At 40.6% G+C, this 16217-nt stretch overlaps 2 non-coding genes across 2 annotated transcripts; both read left to right on the top strand.

Annotated features, from left to right (window-relative positions):
* The first annotated feature begins 2582 nt into the window (after positions 1 to 2582).
* trnai-aau (transfer RNA isoleucine (anticodon AAU)) lies at positions 2583 to 2656 on the top strand. Its single transcript has one exon. It is a non-coding gene; the product is annotated as a tRNA-Ile (tRNA).
* A 491-nt stretch (positions 2657 to 3147) lies between these two features.
* trnai-aau (transfer RNA isoleucine (anticodon AAU)) lies at positions 3148 to 3221 on the top strand. The gene has a single exon. It is a non-coding gene; the product is annotated as a tRNA-Ile (tRNA).
* Positions 3222 to 16217: the final 12996 nt, after the last annotated feature.

The following is a 16217-nucleotide window of genomic DNA, read 5'->3' as shown; positions in this document are numbered from 1 at the left end:
TGAAGAATGCTCTACTAACAAATGCTGCACACAAACATCCAAATATGGAGTCGGTTACAACAATAAGAACTCATTGATTGTTTATTGGTTAAATGCATTTCATGCCACACAGAGGGCATCTGTGTAGATTTAGGGGACAGGGTCTAAAGCAGTTTGGTTGTGAAAACAATGTCTGTGCGTGATGTCTGTTTATGGCTTAAGGCCTCCACTGAATTGTGTACTGTGCTTCACACAGCCTGATAAGGAGCAGTGGTACAGAGTGAAAATGATGAGTGAATGGTGTGAGTTTTAGTTCGGAGAGAATATGAAAAGGTTGTGTTGATTTGACTCAGTTGTTTAAGTTTCTGCCAAAGCAAAACATTTGTGTGTAACCAGTGTCCACTATTGAATCAAGTCAATCCAACATGTTTTTGTCAGTGAAAAAAAAAAAAGGGGACACCTTCCTGTTCTTTTTTCTGGAGGATACACAGATCGTTGTTTGCAATCGGGGCAGAATAATCCCCTGATCTGTGCCACGACTGAAGGGTTGTCTAACCCCTAAGGTTGAAGAATGAAGAGCAGAGGATCACCCAACTGGACGACACTGGTAGCTGCAGCAATAAAATAAAGGCTAAAAGCTGTGGGAGACCTGGGGAGTGTCATCTGTACCCGCTATTGTTGGAATAATAGTTTTTCTTGCATCTGAACTGCGCAAACATAGAGGTCATCCCACATATGGTTCGCCCCTCAGGGGGACAAAGGACCTCAGGAGTGAGAAGAGATGAACCCGGCCACACTGAATTGAAGGGTGTTGGTGAGGTCATTAGAATAATGACCTCATCAGGGGGAATTGTTAGATTATAATATTATTTTATGCCATGTTAGACCCCTAATTAAAGATTGTGAATTATTATGTAGTTTTACTTTGCATTATTCTCCTGAATTAGAAGAAGCCGACAACTATTGCATTAGTTAAACTGATTTGCATTAAAGTAGACTGCTGATTTATTGTGAATGAATGATATTGTTTTATGATGCATTATACTGCTGAGTTATAAGAAATACTGTTTGCAGAAAGTCATTGCCTTATTTGTCTGATTAGAAGAGAACAGAACATACTGGAGTTTTCTGCCCCATCTCAGCAGAAGCAGATAAACAGGGAGCCAAGGTCGTAGCTTAGGCACTGTGTGAGAGAAAGCATGTGAATGTTTAGGCTTTTATGATAAGGTGGAGACACCAGAGGCTATAAAAGTTTGAGCAATGCTCCACCATTTTGAGATCTGATGCTGTCTGCAGTTTCCATCTCCCACGTGTGTGATCATTAAAATCATCGTTTGACTCAACCCGACCGGACCAGTGTTGTTATTGTGGTTTTTCTCTTGTCTCCATCCCCAATATTTTTGAACCATAACATCACCTATCGACCCTAACAGTAGAAGACGCACACCATGTATTGTTTTGTGGCAAATTTCTTCTTAAAGCATTTTTTGTAAGTCAACAGAAGAGTTTTTTTCCCACTATGTTGAAGTAATTTCTTGTAAACACACATTTCTCTTGTGTTCTTAACAGTTCTTCCACCCTCTTTTTTGGTATATTAGACAAAAAAAAGGTGTCGGTTTAGGGACAAGTTGTGGGCTGGTTAGCTCAGCTGGTCAGAGCATGGTGCTAATAACGCCAAAGTCATGGGTTCAATCCCCATACTGGCCATTCCAGTATGGAAGGTGCTGTCTCATGGTAGACTGTGGTTTTGTTTGGTGGGATCCAAGAAAAAAACTTCTGCCAACTTCCAGGTGTCAGATCAGGCCACGTAAGCTTTATGACGTCCATTGGCAGTTGATACTCTGGCTTAGTGGGTGGATCCACTGTGCATGTGGCAGGTAGGACTACGTTTTTAAGAGCGTGATACATGGGAGAAATGCTGTGGCATGCACTTATTTCAAGCAACAATCAATTATTTCAAGCAACAATCAAGCAATATCCACCAGCCACGTGACCAACCCAACACCAGCAGTTGGCTCAAGCAGACTCCAACGAACGTTCGTGAAAAGTGGGAGCTTGTGCCAGACCATGTGGCCTAACGGACAAGGCGTCTGACTTCGGATCAGAAGATTGAGGGCTCGAGTCCCTTCGTGGTTGGTTGTGAGTCCTTGAGGAGCAGGCATGTGTTTGCAGCATGCCAACCTCGGCTCCTTTATGTCATCCAAAATTGCTGCGCTGTTGTCAACTTCATGTCCTTCAACAGAGACTCTACGAGTTCTCAAACGAGGCTCGAATGGCCAGGTTGGGGACTGAAGCCATGAACTTGGCCTTATCAGTGCCAGGCTCCAGTAGTCTTGGCTTAGAAGCAACCATAGAAAGTCAATAACATGCCATGACCTCAAGCGACAAGGGTGAAAAAATCACGACTTGGAAGCAGGCTGTTGGTGGAACTCCACCTGCATAGGTGGCTTCTGATCAGTAGGAGCTTCCAAGAGTTGGCTTTCATTGGTACAGCTTGAAGTAATTTCTTGTAAACACACATTTCTCTTGTGTTCTTAACAGTTCTTCCACCCTCTTTTTTGGTATATTAGACAAAAAAAGGATCAGTTCGCACACAAGTTGTAGGCCGGTTAGCTCAGCTGGTCAGAGCGTGGTGCTAATAACGCCAAGGTCATGGGTTCAATCCCCATACTGGCCATTCCAGCAGCCATCCAAGGTGCTGTCTGGTGACACACTGTGGATTTTATTTGGTGCGATCCAAAAAAAAACCTCTGCCAACTTCCAGGTGAGTGATGTACGCAACTACAAATGACAGCAAACCACAAAATTCACTGACACATGACACGCTAATGAATACATTACATGCTTAGCTACAATCTCCAAATCACTTTTCCAGCTACTTTCTGGATAAATCACTCATTTCCAAAGTCTGACACAGCATACTGCATCAAAAACTGCTGCTTTATATCCTCACCTATCGACCCTAACAGTAGAAGACGCACACCATGTATTGTTTTGTGGCAAATTTCTTCTTAAAGCATTTTTTGTAAGTCAACAGAAGAGTTTTTTTCCCTCTATGTTGAAGTAATTTCTTGTAAACACACATTTCTCTTGTGTTCTTAACAGTTCTTCCACCTTCTTTTTTGGTATATTAGACAAAAAAAGGGGTCGGTTTAGGGACAAGTTGTGGGCCGGTTAGCTCAGCTGGTCAGAGCATGGTGCTAATAACGCCAAAGTCATGGGTTCAATCCCCATACTGGCCATTCCAGTATGGAAGGTGCTGTCTCATGGTAGACTGTGGTTTTGTTTGGTGGGATCCAAGAAAAAAACTTCTGCCAACTTCCAGGTGACAGATCGCGCCACGTAAGCTTTATGACGTCCATTGGCAGTTGATACTCTGGCTTAGTGGGTGGATCCACTGTGCATGTGGCAAGTAGGACTACGTTTTTAAGAGCGTGATACATGGGAGAAATGCTGTGGCATGCACTTATTTCAAGCAACAATCAATTATTTCAAGCAACAATCAAGCAATATCCACCAGCCACGTGACCAACCCAACACCAGCAGTTGGCTCAAGCAGACTCCAACGAACGTTCGTGAAAAGTGGGAGCTTCTGCCAGACCACGTGGCCTAACGGACAAGGCGTCTGACTTCGGATCAGAACATTGCAGATTCGAGTCCCCTCGTGGTTGGTTGTGAGTTCTTGAGGAGCAGGCATGCGTTGCTAAGTGCTGCTGGATGTTTGCTGGAAGCTGAGACCTGCTGTTATTTGACAGCTACTGGAAGTTGCAGGTGACTGCTTGAAGCAGAGTGCTGCTAGCAGCTGAGAACTGCTGCAGGGTGAGATCTGCCGGAGGTTTAAAGCTGCTTGAAGCACCTTGAGCCTGCTTGAGGCTTGAAGCTGCTTGAGTCACTTGAGTTTAAATTATACTACTCTTCATATTCAGTATGTTTGAAACCTTTCATCGGTCTGGTTAGTGCTTTTATTCTGTTGTTGCCAGAGGCGGAGCCAGACATTTGAAACACCCGGGGCTTGGCCCAAAAGGGTAGTATGCATGTGGGATTTATTTATTTATTTATTTTTTTTTGGGGGGGGGGGGGGGGGTAGAAATTACTGAAAGATTAATTGGCTCTGTTTTGAGTTTTGTTCAAAAAACAATGACTTCATATAGGGAAAAATATATATCACATGTGCAGGACACCTTAAACTAGTTTTTTAATTAGGCAGCAAGGCAGAACAAAATCGGGGCTGCATCAAGACATGAGGACTAAACCCCAATTCAACCAGACCCAGAACTGATCCGGAATTAAAACAGGACTACAACAGTTCAAAATCAGGACTACTGAGGGCTTAACCAAGACAGAACCAGAATCAGAACTAGATGATAGTAGCACTAAAAGTCATCATAGACCTGCAGTACATTTATTGTTTAATTCTACCAAAGTACAATATTTAGATTGAGAAAAGTTTATATAATTATTGAGCCTTGTTGTGCAAACAAGCCTGCAGAACTTAATAAATATAGAATTTGAAAAATAACAAACCTAAAAAGAAACACTAGGTACGAGATACATGAGGACGGTGATACTTTTGGTAAACAACCATTTGACTAACATGTGTGTCTCACCTGCTCTTGTTCCACCTCTGTTCTGTCCTCATTCTCCTCTCTCTCCCTCTCTGTTCCTCTCTCTCTCTTTGTGCTGACAATCATCAAATATACAGTTGAAACCAGATATTTATGTACTCTTCAGATCAAAACACAAACACTTTTTTAATTGTAACATCAAATCAGACTAAATGTTTATTTTTTTAGATTGATAAATCTAAAAAACATATTTGTTAACTTTAAGAGTAAAGAGAGAAACTATCTGTATTTCTTAATTGCAAATGGCACCAAATTGTATTCAAACTGAGCCACACTTATGGAGCTCCACAGTTCTTTTCCTGGTGTTTTGGTTGACATCTCTTGATGTTCCCATGTCACAGAAAATTTACTCACATGGACTCTACTAACCTATCAGAAGCTTCTTCAGCTCAGAATGGAATCGTCTGGAGTTTCTTATTAGTTAACAATAAACTTAGTGTACATGTACTCCTAAATTTGATGAAAGTGATAAAAAATACTGCTCTGTCTCTCTTTATTCTGACATTTAACTAATTCAAAAGATATTTCAATATTTATCTAAAACAAAAGTTTACTCTAAATTGATGTTGTACAGTAAAAATGTTTTATGTTTTCTCCCTAAAGTGTAAATATCTGGTTACAAATGTGAATATCCTGCTGTGTACTGAAATCCCTCTTATTTTGCATAGAAATATACTGAACAACATACAAAGCATAATATATAAAATAACATTTACCTGAGTTTTTTCTTTGAAAGAAGCCTCTAATGTCCATTCTTATATTTCAGTGCATAACTGAAACCGATTTAGTCGGGGAGGGTAAGAACTGAAAATATGAAATAAACACACGTAAGCTAAGACTCTCTAAAAAATAGCATTTGTTCGGCTTTTCATTTCACCATTTGTTGATTCACTTGAAGAGCGAGTAACGTAATATTGGTCAAGTGATCAGTTTGATATCAATCTTTCGTGATGCATCGTCATATTTACATTATTTGTACGCTACGAATGATTTGCTTTGGTACCTGGTCAAACTTAAGCTCTCCTTAGTATGGCTGGCTCCGTTTCTCCAACAGTGCACACAGGCAGCAGCAGCCCCCTCGCTCAGTCGCTTAGTGCCTGAGCTCGGATCATACCAATATGAGGGGGGATTCATGCACAGTCGTAAATTCCCACGGTGTGCACTATGTGCTTCGAATATTGTGTGTACTTTTTGTTTTATACAGTTGTCAGCCAGGCATCTAACTATGAAAAAAATTACACTCCAAAAGACCCCGGGCTTCTGACAAAACAACCCGAGCTTAAGCCCAGTAAGCCACCCCCACGCTCCGCCCCTGGTTGTTGCTGTAGCGGGTTGTCAAATGCAGTTATTCATCAGTTAGTCAATGACCAGAGAATTGATTGTTTTGTCATTATTTTAATCACATTTAAAGCTGGTTCCAGTTTCTGAAATGTGAAGATTTGTCACGGCTGGGGGCAGTCGTGTGGTGTATTGAGAAAAGGATCCAAAATGCAGGCACTGGCTGGGGTGCGAGTGAGTGTTTATTTACAGCGGTGATAAGGTGACAAAAACAGGAAGAGCAGAGCGGGGAGTAAACAACCTAAACATGGAAAACTAAAGAACAAAACTTAAACCAAACACTCACAATTAGGCTAACGAGACAGGGGAGAGGTAAAACTGAACACACTGACATGAGACATGAACTTTCAGAATTAAACAGGAAACTAACAGACACAGAGAACCAGACAGGACACTGAACTTGACAGGCAGACTCATGAGCAGACACAATAACTCCATGGACAGACAGAGGGAACACAGAGAAGTGGGAGCAGGCAGGCAAAGAACAGAAACCTAACAAATGGCAAAATCACAACAGAATACATACTCGGAATGAACAAAAGCATGATTTTCTTGATCATATATGATCTTAAACTTAATGTCTTTAAAGGTTTGAACTTTTAAAATGTAACAAAAGATTGAATCTTTGAGTTTTTTTTAATTGTTCTTATTGTATCTAGAGTGATGACATTTAATGTCATTTTTCAGATGACAGATGTGGAGGAGAGACATGTTTCTTTGCCCTAAGCTGTGTCTGGCAGGCAGAGCATCTCCACGCTCCACAAAGCTGATGCTTCTGATTTGGAGTAAATGAGCTGAGGGAGACATCTGGTGGACAAACACAGACATGACAAGAAGAAAGATTAAAGTGCAGAGGGGAGACAAACAGCTGGAAATACTTGTTGGAAAGGATTGTCATGCTTCAGAAAAACACACAGCACACACTCTAACAATCCTTTATTTGCACTGAAGGAGACACGTGAAGAAACCAAATCACACAATAATGACGTGAACACATTTATAGCCAGTGTTCAAGATGATGGATAGAAACGAAAATCATGGAGCATTTATGCATTTTTAGGTCTGTGTCACAGAAACTGTTCAGCTATTCTCTGTTTATTAGTCTATTTATTAGGAACCTCTGTTGGTTTTTATATGTAAAGCATTTTTCTTCTATCATTGAACCTTTTCAGGGTTTTCTCATAGTAGTTTTGGGGAGTTTTTAATTTTACATCACAAAGAATAACTTTGTGATGTCCGATTAGAAAGTCTGTGTCCATGTGGATTTTTTTATATGAATGATGAATTTGTTGTATTGCATTTGAGTTAGATTTTTACTGATGGATGATCCAAGTCAATGCACACAGCAGCAAAAAGAACTACAGCAACACAACCGAGAACAAACGAGCAGCACAAACAGGAAAGCAAACTGAGAACAAAGCAGCAGGGTATCCCTCAGCAGCAGCTACAATATCTTCAGAGTGACAAACTGCATTTAGCAGAACACCAACTTCAATTCAAAGAACCGCAAACTGCAGTTTCTACAAACCCGCTAAATGACTCCACCTGAACAGGAGAGGAGCGCTTCCTGAACCGATGTTTGTCAAAACGTCACGCCGCTGTCAGATTGGCGTTCACGCCGCCGTCGCTCCAGTACAGCTGAGCAGACTGCAGCCGTGGGAGAGAGTGACTGTGTTTCGCACGCTCAGCATTCTGATCCTGGACTTCATGACAGATCTGCCACTGTGAGTAACACTGCTTCGTCTTCCGTGGACTCTGTATCTGCTACATCAGATGACTGTGTGTTTGAACTCTACAGACATTGTTCAGAGGGACTCCTCGGTGTCACGTTATTCACCGGTTGTCCTCGCTCGTGATCTTTGTGTTCCTGAGCCGTCAGACTCTGCTAATGCTCGCAGTGTTTTCTCTGAGTTAGCCAATATGGATTTTCCAGCTGTTGAGTTTGCTGAACAAAGGACTGTTACTCCACCCCAGACTCACCTCCACACTATCACTGGCATTGTATCCCCACTGGACTGTTTTCCTCCTCAGCCTGCTGATTCTGAGGTTTCACAGCCTGAGCCCAGCCACACCATCAACAGTTGTGAATAAAACAGTGCGTGCTGAGGAGCCTGGACATTAGTAATCCTGCTCCTGCATCTGAGACTTCCTGTGTTGATCCGCCAGTTTCCCAGTTTGTGATATTTTCTGCGCCTCAGCTGGTAAACGTAAATGGTAGCAGAGTGCCACCTGCCATAGTTAAACTGGCTGAAATGCTGGAATTAGTGCCTCAGAAATAATGAATTAGGTTGGATTTTGTGTTTCACAGCCATTTATATGTAAACCTGCTCACCATGCTTTTGTGTCAGTCACTGTTAACACTGTTGTGGTATTGTTACACCCTTGGACTGTGCAGTTTATTCTGTGATGGCCTGTGAAAATACACCTGCTTCTGTAACCTCCTTCTGAGCTGAGAGTTACTGAGTTTGCTAAGCCTGAATCTGTGTATACAAAGACTGTTTCAAAGACTGCTATTTCGAACATGGACAGCTTAAGAACAGCAGAGTTGCTAAAACCAGCCTGCCATACGTCTGTCTCCTGAAACTGTGTTTGGCACCATTAACCTAGTTTACCCAGTGACTGTTACTGAGCTCCGCTCTGCACCTTGCACCTACCCATACCATAGGTCAGTTTCTAGCTCTATTACCTGTTCAGGCTTTAGCTCCACTGCTAGCTGCTGAAAGCTCTAGTGAGCTTATTCAGTCAGCTGAGGACTGCATCTTTCTGACAAAGAGGACGAGCATCAAAATTTCCCCTCAGAGGTGAAAAAGATCATGATAAAGAAGACTTAAGGCGGCACCACAGAAGAGGGAGACTTTAATGTGGCAAAAGTACACACACGTTGTACTTAAGTAGAAGTACAGAAACCTGTGTTAAAAATGCTCCAGTAAAACTGATTCAATGTATTTACTTAAGTAAAAGTGAAAAAGTACAGGCTCTGAAATCTACTCAGTGTAAGACAGTAAAAAGTAGGTGAGCTCTGCCTCGTGAGCAGAGAAAAAGAAGGAAAATAAAACATGGCTCTATTTTCTGTTGCCTACGTTGTAGAGGGCGACTTTGTCCCTAAACAGGAAAATGAGGAGTCAGGAGTTAAAGTGGATTCAGCAGGTGGAGGAACCCTAAAATCAGCTGTAATGGCTCAGTGCCTGGAAAAGATCACAAATCACAATCATTTCTATTCAGAGCTCCAGTGGATTTTCTGAATGTACAGGCTGTGATCAGCTGACCTGCTGTTCTTTGTGGATTTACACAAGTGAATTCAACCAGATGTCAGCTGATGTTTTTATGAGTTGAACAGGCTGATTTCCATTCTCTACACTGACAGTAAATTGTTTATGCTGTCTTTAGATTAGACACTATTCAGCTGCTCTGAAGGTGGAATTCAGTGAATCTAAGCGCCACAGTCACACACTGTTCTGTACTTTAAATCCATCACAGTGCAGCAAACTAACCTGTTTATCCTGCAGTAGCATGCAACCTTTAAATAACACAGTTAGTCTTCATCAGTTTGTTTAGCAGCACGTTTCAGAATATGAAAAAACATAATGTCACATGTACAGACCCAATATTTGATTTAAAAACTGAGCTTTAAATGTTACATGTGAGCTTTACCCCCTCCCTGTGAAATACAGCAGCTGGACCTTTAGCTACAACTCACTGTGACACAAACTGCACATGAAGAGTTTGTGTGTTTGCTGATGTTTGTTGAGCTGATAGAAACGTTGCATTTGAAATGTCCTCACGCTTAAAGTTTGATGCTTGAAGGCTGTCTTCATCCTGCTCTCTCAGGCTTTGTTCAATGTTGCAGTGAAACAGAATTTACAAAGACAAAAACAAAAAAAGACACGAACTGATCCACATCAGTTTATAACAATATTGAACACAGGCTGCAGCTGGACACTGACAGGTAACATCATTTTCACCTGCTGTCGCCTGGATGTGGAGCTGCACTGTAAACAAACACTGAAGCCCAATTCCATCAGAGCAGGGGCAGAAATCTTTAACGAACTAAAATAATAAATTTCATCAGCTTCTCAGCCCCTGAATACAAGCAGACTAGTGGATCAGAAGGTTAGAGTTAGCTAATAATCTCTAATGTTTTTGATGCTATTTAGAGAACAGATAAAAACTTTTTGTCACAGCAACGTCGCCGTATTATCAGGACAGTTTGAACTTTTGCTGTATTTCAGTTAAAGTGTGTTTTAAATCTGCATCACTGATTTGTGCCATGACCTGATCTCTTCATCTTCTTTCTGCCACAGCAAAGAAAGTCTTAATTAGGCGATTAATGACAAACCAGCCTCTGTGTGAGCGCACTGTAACATCATGATACCATAAACACTGCATATGAAACTTGTTCTCATCTGTCCTGTATGTCATCATTAGGCAAGTTAAGAAAATATAATGTTTAATGATAATTCCAGAAAATAATACTAACATGTGGTATTATTACTAGTATTAATATAGTAGTAGTAGTATTTTTAGAGGTGCTCTGATTAAATTTGGGGGCGCTTGAACACCTCATAGGAGGAGTTATGAAAAAAGTGAAACCAAACGGAGCAACTTGTCATAGTCGACCTGGGCCGGTTCTAGACAAGCATATATAAGGGGGCAGACCGAAAGGGGGCAAATGGTGGCAGTGGAGGCAGGAAAGGGGTGGGGTTGGGTGGGGTGTTCTTAATAACTGTTTTTGTCATGTAACTGAATTGCACTTTGTCAGGCCTCTACCCTAAGACTAGACCAACTTGGGTGTCCCACCTGAAGGCTGGTCTTACTCTTAGGGTCACCGAGGCACGCAAACCCCCTGACCACATTAAGGTGGTAATCCGTCAGGGGGAAAACAGAAAAACAAAACAACCAAAATATTCCTCATCTGTCACGGTTTGCCGGGGCAGGCCGTGTGGATAAATAACGGACCCAAGATGCAGACTGCTTAAGTGGAGGGTGAGCTTTATTTACAACCGGGGAAGTACAACAAAAAGGGGTGGCGAGAAACAGAACGGTAAAAACTCTAAACTGGGAAAACTAAACACAAAACCAGAACACGAGCGAGGGTACCTTGCAGGGAGAATGACCAGGAAGCCGGAGGCATAAACACAGAATGGCGTAAGGGAAATGACGCAGACGAACCAGCAACTACCATGACAGAAGACACAACTTAAATACACTCAGAGAACACAGGGAGATTACACACAGGTGGGGAACACAGCTGGGAGGAACTAGGCTAACGAGACAGGAGAAAGGTAAAACTGAACACTTTGACATATGACACAGACCTTCACAATAAAACAGGAAACTCAGACACAGGGAGACAAGACGTTGAACTAAACAGACAGATTCACACACAGACGGGGTGACACCATAGACAGACAGAGATACAGATGCAGACCGAATATAACACGTAGAACTCAAACAACAATAATCATCATGATAATAAACTGGAAAATGATAATAATAAACTTAAAGCGCTGGGTCACCGACCCAGGACCATGACATCATCAGATTCTAACAACAACTAAACAACAACTAACAACTAAAAGCACTAATTAGATGCCTTATATTAAATATATCCAAGCCCAGCAATAATACATCTTACTATTGCTAATATTAACAAAACTAAAAAGGGTAGGCGATGTTATTTAAAAAATACAGTTCACCAAGTCTTAAAAAATAAAACTCAAAAATAGAATTAAAAAAGAAAATAAAGAATAAATTAAACTATCCATCCAGATCTTTACAACCAACAACATCAAATCCATCTTCATTGAATGGCCTAATTCTCAAATAAATTTGTAAAATAAAGATTAAACTAAGACTTCTCAATATAACCAATATTTACAAAACTAAAACGGGTTGGCATAGTAATGAAAAAAAAAAAATCACCAGCTCTTGAACAAAACAGATTTTGTCATGCTTTAAACTTATTTGTTTCGCAAGGAACTGAAGTCTGTTTGCAACTAAACAGCTCCACTCTCCTTTCTCCTCGGTCCACTCTACAACAACAGTCTCCTGTTTACCTTTCCAAAAACACTCTTACAGGGTCATCCATATCCAACTTATTTGTTATGGACTTCTCATGGACCAAGGTCACCAAATTCCTCTTTCTCTTATGTTGCAAAACTAAATAATCTTTGCTAAAATCACACTTTGTGTCGCGTCTGACAGACACAAGTCCCCCAGTCGGCAGCTGGCAGCAGACAGGCTCACAGTGGTGCTTGTGGGATTGAGAAACACGTCTTTTCCAGACTGAGGCCACGTCCACACCAGCCCGGATAGATTTGAAAACGGCGTCTTTGTCTGAAAACACTCCGCGTCCACACTAGTGTTTTCAGCTGTTTTCACAGAGTTGTGCATCCACATTGAAAGGGTTGAAACTCTTACGTCCCAGTACTGCGCATGCGTGAAACGCAAGACGATTCGACCTGCCTCATTTCTGTCTGCCGCTTATTTACTTCCCGGCTCTTAGAAACGTCTCTTTGAAAAGCGCAGAGTTTTTTTAAATGGACTAACAATGAGGTGGAGTTGTTGCTGCGAGTAACACAAAAGTACAAAGTTGCAAAAGCGAGTGAGAATCATGAATCATGCAGCGGCCAACAACGGTCCAAGCGTGGAATTTCTCTCCTGGAAATGTGCACATTATCTTTTCCTTTCTATTGGTAGGTGGCACAGTGCACGTGTGGCAAGTAAGCAAGCTAGAAGACTGGCAATGCTGGGTATCCAGTTACAGAAGCAACACATTAACAAGAGAAGTCTGAGTAAAACCAAAGTTACTTTCCCTAGTAACTAGTTACTCTGAAAGTAATGAGTAACTTGAAGTAACTGAGTTACTTTTGATATAAGTAACTAGTAATGTAACTAAGTTACTAATTTAAAGTAACTTACCCAACACTGTACATAACATTCATCAATCTTCAAACATTAAAGAAGGAAAACCTCTGGGGGACAAACCCAGTTTGATCCGGATGGATAATTGATCCATGTCTATTTAATCTGTTTGCCAAAATTTTAGTGGAAATTTTCATATCCAAATTCAACAAAGCAATATGTCGATAAGAGGAACATTCTGTTTCATCCTTTCCTTCTTTCAATAACAAAGAAATATTAGCGCACGGCGGAATGCTTGAGTATGGAAAGAATGCTTAAACATTCTCAATAAAAGCAGGGCCACCTTTTCAGAGTATTTTTTATACAATTCAATGCCAAACCCATCTGGGCCTGGGGACTTTCCACTGGGGAATGACTTAATAGCTTTCGAAACTTCTTCAACAGTAATATCTGAGTTTAAAGCCTCTCCTGCAGCGTCATTCATTGTCGGGAGATCCTGCTTCCCAAACCAATGAGAAATATTGCCCCAAGATTTCGACATATAGAGCTCTTCATAATATTCTCTAAATCGCTCATTAATAGCTTTAGGGCTAATTAAAATTTCGCCTGATCTTGATTTTATTTTGTGTATAGCCCTACTAGCCTGTAGGCCTCTCAGCTGCCGAGAAAGAAGCTTATGGGGCTTATCTCCAAACACAAAATGCTTCTGTCTGATCCTAAATAGCTGATCTGTTACTTGACAAGATAAAATTGTGGTTTACTCAAACTTCCTTTTAATGATGTCTTGAAACAAAGAGGGACAAGAGGAGGCCTTGTGGTCCTGTTCTAACTGTGTTAATTCAGCTTCTATTTCAAACAGGCGTTTCTGGCGTCCTTTTTTTAACGAGGATTCAAAAGAAATAATTTCTCCTCGCATGTTTCCCATAGAATCGAATCAGAAACGTCTTGTTTATCATTAGTTTCCAAGAATTCTGATATTTTAGTTGTCATAAATCGGCAAAAGGATGTCTCAGACAGGAGTGACGGGTGAAAACGCCAGTTGTTTCGTACCACAGAAGTCCAGGACTAAAGATCCAAGATCAAGATATTATGATAAGTTGAGCATACAACTTTAGACATCAATTTAGAATCAAGCAAAAAAATAATCTATTCTGGAGTACGATTTGTGCACTTGTGAAAAACAAGAGTAATCTCTACCAGTGGGGTTACACAGTCTCCAAACATCAACAGGTTAGTAGAACTCAACATATTATTATTCAGAACAGTCAAAGCGTTAAACAACTGGGAGGTTTGAGTGGATCTAACCAAGAGTTTATCAAGTACACAATTAAAATCGCCTCCTAAAATTACACGAGTATCAGCGAGACTAAGTAATAAATTAAATATTTGTTGAAAGACAGATCATAATTATAAAGCCAGGACGGTTTGCCACTTCATTTTACGCGTTAAAGCAGGGGTGTCAAACTCAAATACACAGTGGGCCAAAGTTCATAACTGGATCAAAGGAGCTTGCAAAGAAAAGCGTCTGGACTTCTTTAAGTTACTTGAAGACGTTTCACCTCTCATCCGAGAAGCTTCTTCAGTTCTGCACCAGTTCATAACTGGATCAAATAATCATTGAAAAAAATCTTCCTCCAAATATAACAAGGAATCTTTTCTTATGGACTCAAACATGTTTTGCTGAAAAACGAAATATGGAACAAGCAAAGCTTAATACTAAACAATATATAAAACTAATATAAACTTAATATTGCACACATGCAAAATCAAAATTCCAATTAAATAACAGATCAGTTGAAGTCATTTCTTAAATAAAAATTGCATTTGCAGCATTCTGAATTAAATTTTAAATTTAATTAAATTAATTTTTTTCATCATATTTTCCCACCTGTTCAGAAAGCTCCTGTTTTCTCCCTTTCTTTTTGCCACTTTGGGATTGGTAGCATGTAGGGATGGGTATCGTTTAGGTTTTATCCAATACCAGTACCAAACCAGTACTTTTGAAACGGTGCCGGTGCTTAAACGGTGCTCAAACTGGTGCTTAAAGAATGGAGAACACAAACTTTGTCCAAAAACCTCTCATGTTCAGCTGTTTTTTGTAAAAAGATAACAATGTTAGCCTTTTCTGCAGCTATAGGGGCATATATGGTATCACTCTTGGCTGGAAGCAGTGCTTAAACAATGGAAAAACACAAACTTTGTCCAAAAACCTCTCATGTTCAGCTGTTTCCCACTTTTTCTTTGGTCATTTTAGCCTTTTTGGCCAGGGTGAAGGGAGTATCTGCCATCAAACAAGAAGACAGCCGCATGGTACAATGGTGTTTGCTAGTTCACCTTATGTGCATTAATGTAATAACGTGGTTAGCCTACTCAATGTACATTACACACGAACAACATTAAGCTACTCATGCAGAGAAGAACACCTGCTGCTGTATCATCATCCTCATCATTTCTGCAACACTGGCAGGGCTAGGGGCCAGGACTCTCCTCTTCTTTAGAGAACCGGCTCTTTCTGCTCGGCTCACTAAAAAGAGCCGGCTCTTTCGGCTCCCAACTGGCTCTTCAGGTTGTTTTGTTGCTTTAATTAATTTATTATTAAAATCATGCACAAAAGGAATTTCTAATGTAAAAAAAGTGGTTACGTACAAACTCCAAAGAGCATGTACAAAGTCCAAAACACATTTCTAGCGTTAACTGAACTTCCAAAACAGAGCTATCGAGATCACTTAAATTACACAATTTAAAGCTGTGTTCTGTGGCTGTGATAAGATCCCCCGTGGGCAGTCCTTGGACTGTTTCACTGTGATGTTTTCTTTTGCAGTGGTTTTAGTTTAGCTTCTGTTTACAGTGAGGACAAATGATTATGGTTTTCTTCTTGTGTATGCTCTGTGGAGGATGCACTCAGAAAAATTCATCTGATTCTGTCTCCCTGTTCATCTCTGTCCCTACAAACACACAAACGCAGTTAGGTCAGCCCAAACTATATAGTCGATGCTCATTACCACAGTATTGTTAAGTAATGCTGCTGCTTCATTTGGGCTGCTAACAGGCTGCAGACATTAGCATGGTGGTAGCTGTGTTGTAAAAATTGTGCTGTTTTTCACATCTTGTGGACTTCTACCTTAATAAAACAGTCAGTTTGAGATTTACCTGGTTTAGTCTGAGTTTGCTGAACTGTAAAAGTAGCTAAAACAAAGCAGAGCCTGCGTTACCTTTGACCTGCTGTACTTACTGTAGCTGTTTTTGGATCAGCTGACTGCTTGTGTCTTTTGCCTCTCGTTTCCAGAAGTGCACAGTTACTTACTGCAAGTAATTCTTCAAATACAACCCCAGTAAATTAAATAAACATATCCGATGTTAGATTTTTATAAAAGCTTGAGAATGGAGTAGAAACTGGCACGCTAAAAAACA

This window comes from Astatotilapia calliptera, chromosome 3 (genome assembly GCF_964374335.1).
Source record: "Astatotilapia calliptera chromosome 3, fAstCal68.1, whole genome shotgun sequence".
In the NCBI taxonomy this organism is placed as follows: domain Eukaryota; kingdom Metazoa; phylum Chordata; class Actinopteri; order Cichliformes; family Cichlidae; genus Astatotilapia; species Astatotilapia calliptera.
The sequence above is the reverse complement of the archived record's forward strand: the minus strand, read 5'-3'. Positions and strand labels throughout refer to the sequence as shown.